This window comes from Falco punctatus, assembly GCF_963210335.1.
Source record: "Falco punctatus genome assembly, chromosome: 7".
In the NCBI taxonomy this organism is placed as follows: Eukaryota; Metazoa; Chordata; class Aves; order Falconiformes; family Falconidae; genus Falco; species Falco punctatus.
In genome coordinates, this window is record NC_137587.1 from 70,513,725 (window position 1) to 70,527,696 (window position 13,972).

A 13,972-nucleotide genomic window follows, 5' to 3' on the forward strand; every position below is an offset into this window, starting at 1 on the left:
GCTCCTTTTGACCAAGCACACACTTGTTCTGTTTTGCCTTTGTGTAAGCTGTGAGCGGGGGCTGAGAGGGGCCATTGGGGCATAAGTGACCTGCGGGGTTTGTCGGGCTTCCCTGCACCAGCCGCCGTGCTGGGCCCGAGCCACCGCTGGCCCCCTGCGGCGGTGCCACCTTCACCGGCGCTCTCGGTAGCAGGCTGCGCCACCCAGTGGCTGTTACTGGTAAAACAATCTTCTCCTTCCTCCGCCAGCCGTTTCCTTCCGTTAGCTTCGAGTCACATCTTATTTTGCCGTGTTCTCAGTCTGTGAGCACGTCCCCCCTCCCCAGTTTACAAACTACATTTTAATGATATCCCTGGTTGCTGTAACGGGTTTTTCCACCATGACAGCACAATGGCAGAAGCTACAGATCTGCTAATAAAGATGCGTGCTACGTTCACCACCATGGGACAGAGACCTGAAGGCTTCCCTTAAGTAGTCGGTTCAACACCTTCAGCCTTTCCCTCATCCACTACACGGGTCACCTTGTCAGAGGAGATCGGGTTGGTCAGGCAGGACCTGCCTTTCATGACCCTACGCTGGCTGGGCCAGAGCCCCTGGTTGTCCGTCACGTGCCGCGTGACGGCACTCAAGGCGATGGGCTCCATGACCGTCCCTGGCACCGAGGTCAGGCTGCCGGGGCTGCAGTTCCCCAGATCCTCCTTGTGGCCCTTCTTGTGGCTGGGCATCACGTTTGCTGACTCCAGCCAGCTGAAGGACCTCCCAGGTCAGCCAGGGCTGCTGAGGAATGATTGCAAGTGTCCTGGTGAGCGCTTCCACTGCTCCCTCGGTTCGCCTGGGTGGATCCATCCCGCCCCATGGGCTTGTGTGTGTCAGGGTGGTGTAGAGGCCGCGGACCATTTCCCCTTGGATTACGGGGGCTTCCTGCTCCCCCTCCCTGTCTTCCAGCTCAGGGGGCTGGGCACCCCGAGAACAACTGAGGCAAAGGTGGCATTAAGTACCTCAGCCCTTTCCTTATCCTTTGTCACCACGTTTCCCCCCACATCCAATAAAGGATGGAGGTTCTCCTTGGCCCTCCTTCTGTTGCTAATGTATTTACAGAACCTTTTTTGTTGTTGTCTTTTAAGGCAGTAGCCAGATTAAGTTGTAGTTGGGCTTTGGACCTTCTGATTTTCTCCCTGCATAACCTCATGGCATCCTTGTAATCCTCCTGAGTTGCCTGCTCCTTCCAAAGTTCATAAATACCCCTTTTTCCCCTGACTTCCAGCCAAAGCTCTGTTCAGCCGGGCCTGTGTTGTTCCCTGCTGGCTTGTCTTTCAGCACATGGGGATGGCCTGCTCATGTGCCTTTAAGAACTCCTTCTTGAAGGATGTCCAGCCTTCCTGGACCCCTTGGCCCTTCAGGACTGCCTCCCAAGGGACTCTGTCAGCCTGGCTCCTACGCAGGCCAAAGTGCCCTCCAGTGCAAGGCAGCCATTCTGCTGACCCCCCTCCTTACTTCTCTGAGAACCGAAAACTCTTTATCATTTTTTGATGGCTATGCCCGAGATGGCCTCCAACCATCACATCACACACAGATCCTCTGTTCACAACAATAGGTGCCGTGGGGCACCTTCCTCGCTGGGTCCCTCACTAGCTGTGTCAGGAAGGTCTCATCCATGCACTCCGGGAGCCTCCTGGACTGCTTCCTCTCTGCTGGATTGTATTTCCAGCAGACGTCTGGTAAGTTGAAGTCCCCTGTGAGAACAAGGGCTAGCGACAGTGAGACTTCTCCCTGCTGCTTATAGAATATTTTGTCTGACTCTTCATCCTGGTGGGTGGTCTGTAACAGGCTCCAACCATGGTATCTGCCTTGCTGGACATCCCCCTGATTCTTACTAATAAACAATATCGTCACCATCATTAAGCTTTAGATAATCAAACCACTCCCGAACAGACAGGGCTATCCCACCGCCTCTCCTTCCTTGCCTGTCCCTTCTGAAGAGTTTATAGCCATCCATTGCAGCACTCCTCTTGTGTGAGCCATCCCACTATGTTTCCATGGTGGCAACTATATCATAGTTTTCCTGCTGCACAATGGCTTCCAGCTCCTCCTGTTTGTTGTCCATGCTGCAGGCACTGGTGTAGATGCGTTTCAGCTGGGATGTTGATCTCACCGCCTTTTTGTGGGGAGAAGCCATAATTCCTACGTGACCATTCTCAGGTGCTTCTGTGGTTTCTACACATCAATGACCCTTGTGTCTTCGCTGCCACATGGATCTCCATCCCCTGCCTCCACTGAGGTGGCAGACCGAAGGCCCTTGCTAGCGCATCATCTCTCAAGCGTTGGTGTACCACCCCCAGCCTGACCTCTAGCGAGCCTGGGTTTACCCCTTTCCCGCTGCAAATCTAGTTTAAAGCTCTTTCAGTGAGCTCTGCTAACTCCTTTGCCTCTTTGAGGCAGATGTCATCCATCTGTTGCCTGTAGGCCTGGTGTCATGTGGACTGACCCATGAACAAAACCCCCAAAATTCTGCTGGTGACACCAGGCTTGGAGCCAGGTATTGATGTGCTGGCTCCTCTTGTTTCTTCTGTCATCATTCCCTGCAGCTGGAAGGACTGAGGAGAACATGACTTGTGCTCCTGATAGCCAGTCGTCCCCCTGAAGTCTCTCTTGATTGCCCTTGGACTTCTTCATTGCTTCCTACCTGAAAAACCAGTAATGGATAGTAATCTGTGGGCCGTACCAGGGTGGGAAGCTTTCTCTTCGCATCTTTAACCCATGCCCCAGGGAGGCAGCAGACTGCCCGAAGGAACGGGTCTGGTCTGCGAGTTGGTCCTTCTGTTCCCCTCTGAAGGGACCTGGCAATGGCAATGACCTGGCTTGTTCTCTTCACGGAAGCAGTTTTGATGCAGGGCATAGGGTGACTTACCCTCGGCGACACCTCCATGCTAGACGAACCATCGTCCTTGTTGTGGTTGGGTTCCGCTTGCAGAGCCTCGTGCCTGTGAGGTGAGGGCACCTGGGCAGGTGGGGTGGTTGCAGAGGGGATGCGCCTGCTGTGCCAGGCAGGAACTTGTCGCCATTGACCCCTATTCCTTAAGTCACTGTGTTCAACCAGGCAGTGAGAGGATGGGGAATTTTGTTTTCAGTATTTGTTTTCAGTCCGATGAGAGCGTGAGTCAGATGTGCTCCTTGGCTCTGAAGTCATACTGTTTGTGTCAAGCTGTAGAGGCTCCTGTTTGCCCTGTGAGCTGTCATGTGGCTCATGGAGAGCCCAAATGGTGGCTCCCACATTTCCTTCTCTCACTTTTCTCTTTGTTTCCTGAAACTGAGGTTTTTCAAGGAAAACACGACAATGTAGCCAGCAGACATCATCTGTGTGTCGTGGGGCTTGTCTCAGCTCTTCCTCTGTGACACAAGCTGATGGTCTTTGAGCGTGTTGGATGGCGACTGTCAGGAACAGCCTTTCAGAAATGCAGTACCAGCCCTCAAGTCCTAAATCATGTCTCATGTTCAAGTTAATGTAACCTTCTCCTTGCCATCAGTGAAAGCTGGGTATAACAGCAGCCAGTGCTTGATCCAGTAGGGTTTGGTCCATTCACGTGGCTTTCTCACATACTTGGGTCTGTTCCACTGGCTGCTTTGCAGCAGGCTCCATTGTCCGTCCTTGCCCAGATAGAAGTGGTCCCAGTTGGTGCTGAAAGATCCAAATTTTCTTCTTTTTTCAGCAAGAGGCTCAGTTATATATGCAGCCTTGCGGCTATATGGACTTGGTATGGGCACGGATGGTGCTACGGAGATCAGATGCATGAAGAGTTTGGCTTGTAGTACTCAGTGCCATGGCTTTGTAAGTCATGTGCTGAGCGCCAGAGTGGAGCTAACAAAGTTTGCAATGCCCGTGAACATGTCCAGTGCCAGGTTGGGTGTGCAGGACCTGTTGCTGGAAGGGCAACTGGTTGTGCTCCAACAACCCAGTTCTGATGTGGTCAATGCCAGGTGCCATCATGGGAACTTGGCTGCAGCTCGGTTGCTTGAAAGTTGATATGCTTTCTTGTAGCTTTTGAATGTGGCTGTATGTTCTGGCAGCTGGAGAAAATGGCTTTGAAAAATAATAGCAGCTTTTAAGTCAAATTGATGTCAACATTCACTCCAGGCTACTAGAAGCTAATCAGTTTAAGTTCCTACTTGGCAAATGAGATTTTTGTCTTGCTGGCCTCTCTCTGTAGCCCAGTTCTCTAACTGCTACTTGTTTTTCGCTCTCTCTCTTTTCTTCTAATGTGTCTGGTCAGAGATGTTTGGTTGCTGAGGTGTAGGATCTGATGTGTTTTTGAAGGTACCCGTGCTTGGGCCTCTCTCCTTTTTTATATGATGCCTCTTCTGGGAGCAGAGGATAAAAAAAGGCAAAAGTTGGTGAAGCTTTAGCACCTGCCTTGAGCACAGTTCAGCTGATGAAGACCAGTCACTGCTCTCAGCAAGGCACCTGATTCCAACTGTCATGCTTGGACTGAGACAGGTGGGTAGTGAGGATCCATGGGGGAGCCATTACAGGCTATTCCAAGTGAACAGAAAAAAGGAAAGGAGCAAAGCTGCTTGTGAATAGAGAGAATCAGGAGAGCAAGAGGTAGATGGACGGATGGAATAATGCTGTCTTTGTGAATAAATAACAGCCTCACAGGAGGTGCTCAGGGCAGCAATTTTGCAGGGTTAAAATGAAGGTTAAAGATTACATTTAGGATTAGGATTAGGAAAATCAGGACCCCTAAGGCATGCTCAGTGAGAGCTAAAGATAAAGGCAGAGGCAAAACCAGCTATGTCTGGAGCGATGTCTAGTAATTAGATAGAAGACGTTTATATGTATGATACACTATATCATCTTTTGTGTTAACAGCACCTGCGCATATGGTATCTATTACGTGTTCACATTTCATGTACATTATACATAGTGTTAGCAGATTAGATGTTACAATAAATGCAGTCTAATTCCTTGGATTTACAGAAGTGTTAGAAGCTGTGCCAAGAAAAAGGTTTCCTCTGGCAGCTCTTTACATCAGCTCCTGTATGATGGCAGCTTACACGTGAAGCTTTTCTGTTGCTCTGAGTGACTAGCTGTGAATGCAGCCTTTGCTGAGACCGTAGGTTTGACTGGAGCTCCTCCTGCCTTCCCTTGAACGTTCAGGGGTAGGGCAGACTGTTAGCACGCAATGCAGATGCTGGTGAATGAATAAAGTGGAAAAGGAAGAAAGAAGGAGCTCGTCTTTCTCATCCTTTTCAGAAAGCAGAGGAGGCATTAGCAGCCTCCAGAGGGAGTTTCTCTTCTCAGCTGGTCTCTAGGCATGGGGAACCGATGCCTCAGGGAATCTCTTGCTTGACGTATGAGCCTATTCTACTCTGTTCTGTCGTGGTCCTTCAGAGGGCATTTGTTTCCTGTTTGGTTTGCAAAGATTGGGTTTTCTGTGTGCTAATTTTGTATGAGGACATCAAACCTTGCAAAGGAACCAATGCACCAGAACAAACTCGCTTCCAGCTCTGCTAGGAGTCTGTACGGCACTTCGTCTTGCTCTGCGGTGTGGGGCTGGAGGAATGAGCCGCCCCGTCGGGTTTGAGGCTGATCAGCTGTAACTGCAGTGCCACGTGTGGGGTGTGGGGACCAAATAATGCAGTCATTCCTTCCCACTTCTAAAGCCGCATCAGGTCTGCTATGGTAAGGGTTGACTGAGTTGTTTTGTAAATCTCAGCAATAAAAATGTGTCCACAGTCACCCAAATAATGGAAGGAAAAGATGAGAGCATAAAGTGATTATGCTGGTGAAAGAAAGGAAGACTAGTGGAGTCTGAAAGATGAGAGCAGGTGAGCAATGGGCCTTCTGAAGCAGAACGAAATGCATTATTATTTTTAATGGAAATTCAGAAAAGACTTCGTAGATGCGCTGGGCAGAGGACAAGTAGAGAAATTGCTAATTCTATTTCATGAAGATGGTGGGAGTGAAACTGGCGTTGTTCCGCTGCTCAGGCAAATGGATGTGGCAGCTGGAAAGGACTATCTGGCCAGGGATGGGAGGAACCTCACATGAGGATTGTACTTCACATCTGCCAGTTTTTCTTCCTGTTTGTGCCACAGAAGTCCATTGTGCTGGTGTGAAGCTCTTGGTTCCCTGCGGAGGGAAGGAGTTGTCCCAGGAATTTCAGTGAGATGCTAATGCCAGGTTCTTGCTGCCCCTCTGGCTTGAGTCTCAAACCTGGCCACACCGCATGTTCTCTCTGGCTCAGTCCCTAACCAACCTTTCTGGCCCGGGCCATTCTCCATGCAGCATCCTGCCAGTATGCTTGAGGCTTTCTGCCCTCAGGAAACTTCCTGCATGTGGGAATAATAGGATCTCTGAAAACTGTGAGCTGAACCATTAATAACATTTTCTCTGAGAGCATTAAGGGAGGAATTGCTGCATAGCAGTTTTGCCACCAGACCCAAATATGTATGGAGGCGTTCTATGTAAGTAGGTTAACTATTTCTTCCAAATTAGAGGTAGCTAAAGCTGTGCTTAGCTTCACACCTGTGAGTTACAGGGAAGGATCTCTTTGTTGATCTGTTGCCATCGCCACGGAGCAGAAGTCCTGAGACTTTCACAGACTCTGAGGTCCACTCTCTCCTTCTTTCTTCTGGGTTGGGTGCCTAAAGCTCCATTCGAAAAATGACAATAATCTGGCTAGAATATGCAATGGTGGTGTCATACAGGACATTTCCATCGTGTTCAATACTCCTTACAAAAATGTTCCCTGTGTCCTATTCCAGAGGCTGTGAGAGAATGTGGCACAGATTTATTTAAAAAAAATTAATAAAAAAAAATTAGTCTGTGTCCATGGGGAGAACATTCCCAAGAAAAGCATTTGCTAAGAAAGAGCATTTACTCTGCTTCAGGCAGAATCAGAAGTAATTAAACATCCCAGTGAAGCTCTGGGAATGGGCACACTTTGGGGAAGAGATTGATCTCTCAGGTAAGAAGAATCTCAAACCTGAGAATAAATCATTCAGAGTGGTGGTTGGTGGGATTTTGCTATGGCAATGAAGGCAGTGGAGGTAGTTTTACCTTCTTACTGGCTTAAGGCAGGGGAGAAGTGGAACTGATGCTGCTGATGGAGTAGATTCTTCCTGCCTAACCACAGCACCTTCAAGATTTCTGTAGACAGAGATGAAGAGTAATTCTGAGCAGCCTCGCTGGCAGCCCAAGTACATATGGGTGGGATGACTTTGCGCTTTTGGCCAGATGTGTTGTAGGAGGCTGCAGCACCCAGTAGAGTCCTTTGAGTCACTGAGCTCCTTCTCCAGTCACGATGACTGGCCTACCTGGGACACCCTGAGAGCCCTGTGGGGACCTGGAGGGTGTGCAGCATGTGCTACAGCAGTGCCCAGTGACTGGCGTAGACTGGCTGTGCTGGGAGCTGTGCTAACCCCCTCTTGGATTTGCAGGGAAGGAAGTTTGAATGTGGGATCCTCAAGGCAGTGAGTTATTCAGATGATCAGCAAAGAATTAAGGAGTCAGAAATACCAGACATCATCTGGAAAGAGGGTGATATGGGCAGGAAAGAGCTGCCCCAGCCTTTGGACACACCCCCAGTTTCAACAACAGTTTGGCTGGTTAAATGAAGGGCAGTGTCATGGGATGGGGAAAGGGATGCGAGATGAAATATTTGAGAGGAGGGGGAAGGAGGGGTAATGTCTATGACCAGGGCTGGAGCAGAAATCCAGAGATTGGCCATGGCTATGGGGTTTGAGCCTGGAAATACCAAGAGCTTTGGTAGTAGGAGCAGACGGCTGCAGGTAGAGGCTCAGTGGGAGCACGGCTGGGCTGAGCCTGCAGTTCTGTGCATTGGATCTGGGGTCAAATGCAGCATTTTGGTATGATCCAGATCAGTTTCAAAATCTGTGACCCTGAGAATGGGAGAGAGTGCAAATACAGACTTGAAAGACAATTCTAATGCCAACTTAGCTTTTATGCTGCAGTTTTTCTCTGTGTCAGATACTCATTTACAAGGAAGGATGCCTGCCTTTCTGCCATCTTTGTGAAGGCCTTAGCCCTAGTGGTGCTGAGCTGGGGAGTGAGACTTTGAAGCGTGAATTCCATAGAATTGGAAAGCACAGGTCGTCCAGGGGCAGGCACAGCACCTGCCCAAGGCAGGTCTAAGATTGGCTAAGTGGATAATGTAGAGGGATTTAGGTGGTGATAATGGTCTGTGATGGTATTTAATAGCAAATGGTGATAGGGTTTTTATTTCTGGGGGATTTAACCATCCTGGATGCACGACCTTGCATAGAACAAGCTTTCCTAGCGTGAAGTTGTGCTACAAGTTGTGGAGATGCTGAGGACTCCTGAATCCCTGTGCGCAGCTGCCTGCCAGCTAGATGGTACAGGTGCAGGGCAGCACCACTCTCACCTGATGAGAAATGGGTAACAAATAACGTGTCTCAGGGTGCACTTGTGCCAAATCCTCTTTTACTGAGAGGTACCTGTGCCACATGGGCTAACAGTCTGTTGGGCTACATCCTCTCGTTCCGGCTCAGACAGATTTTCCCCATCCACGCCTGTGTAGTTAAATACTGGGCGTTGAGCCTGACCTTTGCCTGGCATTTCAAAGGTCAGTCTGAGCAGTGCCAGCGTCTTCATGAGAGAAGCACTGTGCCCTGGTACAAAAATAGGAGAGTTTTCAAGCTGAAGCCGGATCTTGAGATGACAGGACCAGGCTCATCTCCCTCACAACCCACCGACGTTAAGCATTTGCTTTGTAATAGCCAGTGCCCAAGGCCCGATTTCTGTGCAGCAAGAACAAAAGGAGATAGAGGGTTTAGGATTTACTTCCTCAGTGGCAGCTCATTCTGATCCTTTGTGTGTGTGCTTGTGGAGCGCAGGAATGGAGGGGATGCCACTGCTTCATTCAGTGCTCTAGAAGGCTAATGGACCTTGACAACTGCAGCAAAACATGGAAACTATTAAAAAGGGAGGACTGATTAAAGCCCCAACCATCCCAGCATTCCCCTGGGCTCTTAACCCCGCGTTGGAGCTGAGCAGCCTAGCAATGCCTCCTCCCAGTCTGCACAATTAACATCTCTTGTCACTAATTGATTCCTGTGGTGCTCGCAGGACAATTAGAATTTAAATTGCCTTTTACAAAGGTCATGAAAACATGATAAAAGACGAATCTATTAGGAAGGATCACTCAGGAGTCTCTCTCCTTTTCCGCAGCACTGGCTTTTGGTTATCATACAGACATGAGTGAGGGGAGGCAGGAGAGCGGTTCATGCCTTGGGTTCATTCCTTCTTGTTTGTAGTTCATGGCAGAGGCTCAGCTGTTTGTGACTTGTGAATGTTCTTGCACCGAAGATGGCATTTAAATTTTATACTGCCTCTTTTAGAAGGGTTTTGTGTCCGTATGTGCTATCCCTTGTCTGTCTTTTCTGATAAAAGTTGAAATAGCTGGTTTTGCATTTGAATCTTGAATTCACTGCAAGGGGGGAACCTGTTTGCAGTGGGGAGGGGGAAAGATTTGCCTTCACAGGGCAAAGGTGTCCTAGTACCAGTCTTGTCTTTATTCCTAGAGTGTGGAGTAATGGATTAAAACCTGACATGACTCCCTGCAAAGCAAAGACTGTGAGGGCAAGGGCATCTGGAGCTCTGTCTGCACAAGGATGCGTAAGAGGGTCTGAGTACATTTCTGAGTATTTCTGTGAAATTGTCCTCAATAAAGAGGTCCTAGAAGATAATGCACAAATACAAGTGCATGAAAGCATCGCTTCTAAACCCATGCATGCAGCTTTCCTCATCTGCAGCTGGTACTGTTAGTAATGGCGTTATGACTTTAGAAACCTATGGAAATCATGCCATCACATCTGAGCTGGGTGCAAACCCTGGATACAGGTGCCTGTACCATCGTGGCTTGGCAAACTGTCTGAGTTTTCCCTCCAAAGTAGAATATGGCAGTCTGGGGTGGGCTTCAATGGGGAGCTAGTATTTTGCTGGCAAACAGGAATATTCAAAGTCGTTACAGTTATGGCAACACTCCCCTCTGTCAAGCTCAAACCTCAACAGTGGGAAGAGATTTAAAGCCTTGTGTGTCTGGTTTAAGGCAATGTCCTGTAATTGCAGCGAATCAGCCTGGAATGGGTCTTGGCAGGTTGCCTAATTCATCTGCCTTCTCCAAGGCAGGATCAGCTCTACCTGTATCCCTAACTTGTTATCCAGGAAACTTATCACACAGGTGCCTTTGCTGCAGTGAGGATTGGGATTGGGATGAGGGGCAGTTTGCCCCTTGTAGGATTTAGCACACCTTGTTCTGATGCACCTGGTGCTGCCTCAGAGACGACATTCTGGACTAGCTGTATTTCAGGTCTGGATGCAGAGGAAAGCAGTCTTAAATCCTGTAGTTGTTTCTCTTCTATCACATACGCCCCAAGTGTGGGCTTTGACAGGAAAAACAAAGTTTGAGAACCACTACTGTGGTCCAGAACCAGCCTCATGTAGCTACAGCAGTATTTCATGCTGAGAGAGAAAATCTAGCCAGAATATCCAATTGCCCATCCCATCCTATCCCAGTGGCATTCCCATTATAAAGAAAGCTGGCTGGCTATTTGAGAAACTCGTCCTTTCCAAGTCCTGCCTTTGACTTCTTGCTATTCTGGTTATTGAAATTGATTTTGCACTCCAGGCATGGGATTTTCCATTGCCAAGTTTAATGTCGGAGATAATAGAAATTATGTTTCCACTCGCACATAAATCTCAGGGCTGTTTGTGCTCAGATGACTGGACAGTAAGTACAGGTGAAATTGCTCCTGTGATTGTTTCAGTAAAAATGTATTATTGTTGTAAGGCTTTATAAAGTGTATTTAACTTGTTTGCACATATTTCTAGCGGTCACTGGGTAGTTTATATGTGGGGGTTTTATTAGTATAAATATAAACCTCTAAGCAAGGCAACTGATTTCTCTTCTTGACAGTGTGGTAAATCAGCTGGCTTTGGAAGTAGGCCAGAGGCTGAGCAGCAAGACCACCCGGCAGCTGTGCAGCACCCCTCCGCTCTGCTTGCCCTGCAGGTTTGCGCTTGGGGAAGCCAACCTGTGCAAAAGATCACAGGGATCTCTCTGCTCTTGCCCACCTCCTGATGTGGGGTAAGTGTCCGGCTTTGTACTGACTGCAGCACAGTCTGGTCTGCACTAAATCTTGCCATCATTAGTCAGTGCACACAGGACCTGGCTTTGAAAAGCTTGGGAAAGAATAAGCAAAGGTGAATCTCTTGAGCTTTAAGGGCAAAACAGTCTGCGAAGGTTTCTTCTGCTCCCAAGAGGTGATGGAGATAATGGTGTTAGAGTCGGGGCCACAGGGGTCAGTGACTGGATTGTGGCCTGAAGGCATTTGAGGTCTCTGTGTCCTAACCTGGCAGCTTTTTCTGCTCCCAGGAGGAAGAAGGACTTGTTCCTTTTCCGAGTGTATGATTTCACACTCTGCAAGGATAAAGGAGCAGAAGGAAGGGCTCTGGAGTGATGGAGGGGCCAGAGCCTACATCCACTTCAGCTACGGGCTGCTCTGGCTAGATGTGAATCTGCTCAGCTCTGCAGTCCTGACCTGAGCGACATTCCCGTGATCTGAAAGCCTTGATCAGCTTCCTGAACAGCTCAGTGTAACCCAGCCAGCTGGCTGCCAACCAGCCATGCTGCCATCTGCTGCCCTGCGCCTCTGTTGTGTCTGGGGCTTAGATGCCAAAGATGCTGCCGTAGTTCCTTCCTGAGGGAAGCCCAGACCCTGATAATTCAGGTGTTCTTCAGACAGTATTCTTCCTGCAATAAAGTGCCAGCCTCAAAACAGCCGGGGCATGCTGGGTGGTGACTAGAGCGCTGCAATGAGTGCAGTGTATGTGAGACATTTCTTATGTGGCTTCCTACCCGCCCTGACCCCATATTTTTCTATGCTTCGCACGTCTCGTGTCCTTGGCTCAAGGAATATCATTAGTGTGTGTCAGGTAGTGCCCAGCGTGCAAAAGCCTCAGCTTAAGCTGGTGTTTTAGGTATTGCTGAACAGTTAAAAATTAGTCACTTCGCTTATTTTTGTGCTCGCATGCATTTGACAACGTTGCTTTGCTGTATTACCTTGCTTCCCTCCCAGAGATCTTAACTTTAGCTGGGAGCAAAGGGCTTCAATTTATCTCTTCCTTACCTTGCAGGGGTTTGGTGAAGCTCAGCTAGCAAAAACTTGTAAATTGCTTGGAGATCATTAGAAGAAAAGTGCTGTAGAAGAGCAAAGTATTATTTATTAATGTGCCTCTGTCTTACAGTGCCATAAATATCAAGGTTTTAATTGTGCAGACTTGTAATTTGAGTAACTTCCTGGATCTTTTCTTCTTTTTTTTTTTTTTTTTTTTTCTTCTTTGATTGCCTTGGTAAATAATTTTATGGAGCAGTCACTACACAAAGCGATGCAGGAGTGGGGTTTAAAACCAGGTCTGTCAGGGGTAGAAGGCAATGGAATGCCACAGTATGAGTTTCAGCTTTCCTTTGGCTGCTCTGATCTCTTACGGCCTCAGCCTTATCCTCTGCATCTAATCTTGCTTTTCCTCCGTCCTTGTTTAAAATCTCACCTCTGTTTGTTAGGGGAGTGCACGAAAGAGTCTAACAATGATGAACAGAGACCTTACATTGCAGGGGACTCCAGAGCACTTCATCAGCAGTAACGCAACCATTAATAAATTCTAGCCATGTCTGAAAATTTGCATTATACCCGCTTATGGGCAGGACGTGAACAATGTGGCTGAAGGGCAGAGGAGCAAGAAAATCCTTCCCCTCATCCCAGTAGCTTGGGCTGGCGCAGGGAGGTGTGAGCTGGCAGCGGCCGTGGGGCACGCAGCCTGCCTTGCTCTCCAGACCACGGCAGCAGCTGCCTCTTGCAGCCAGCAGCAGTGAGGCTGGGTGTGAGCTGAGCGTCGTTACCCCAGGAGGAGTCTGACCAGTTAAATACCTCTCGTGAAAGCGCCAAAGTCAGGATTTTTCTCTGCATCTGAGAGCTGTCTCCAGACGGGTGATATTAGGGGCATATCAGCTGCCACCTTGCCCATCCCACCGGGATTGGGCTGGGGTCTTTCAGGTACTTCTCTCTGAGATCGTGAGAAGGCGGCCAGCCTGGTACTGCAGCAGACTGATCCACAGAGGCTGATGTCAGGTGCTGTGCCTGGTAGGATGATATCAAGTGATCCAGAAAGCACGACGTCAAACGCTGTGGTGTGTGGGTTTAACACTGAACCCTTTGTGCAGCGTTTCGAACATGCAATGAGGAAAGGAAATTTCTTCCCTCTCTCTTTCTCCCTCTGCCTGTTCTGTTTTTAATTGCCTCAAAAACATGGCAAGGCTCAGCCTGCTCCTGTTTTCCCAAGTGGATGGGCAGCCAGCTGCTTGCTCGTGCATTTCTAAGCTCTGGGATGGGCTGTTCTAATACATTGTTCGTAGGCCTCTGAGATTACCCCATTTCATACAAAATTCAGCAGAAGCAACAGCAATTGCGTGTGTGTGTTTTTACTCCTTCCCAGCTCTGGCAGATCAACACCGGCTTTAAAATGTTTGTGTTGGCTGTCAGTGAAATATAGAATTGATCTGAAGACTTGCCTTTCTTCTGGGGTAGGAGATATGAATGGCGTAGTGTGCTCTGCTCCATGTCTCCCACGCTGCTCCTTCCCAAATTCTTTGCAGGATTCTGATGGCTGCAACATAACCATGTCGTATCAAACTCAAGGGGGTAACATCCCGTATACATCAGCATTGCAAGGAAACCTTCGGGTAGGGTGACGAGCGTGTCTCCGGGCGGTCCTAGGGTATTCTACCTCGGATGTGGTGATCAGACAATTTCTCTGTGGTCATCGAGAAGGGGAGAATATCTGCTGTTGTGACCTTCACTCTGAGACCATCAGTGAAAGCCCTACTCTTCAAGGAATGGGCTTTCAGTTGGCAGCAGAACTTAAAGCTACATC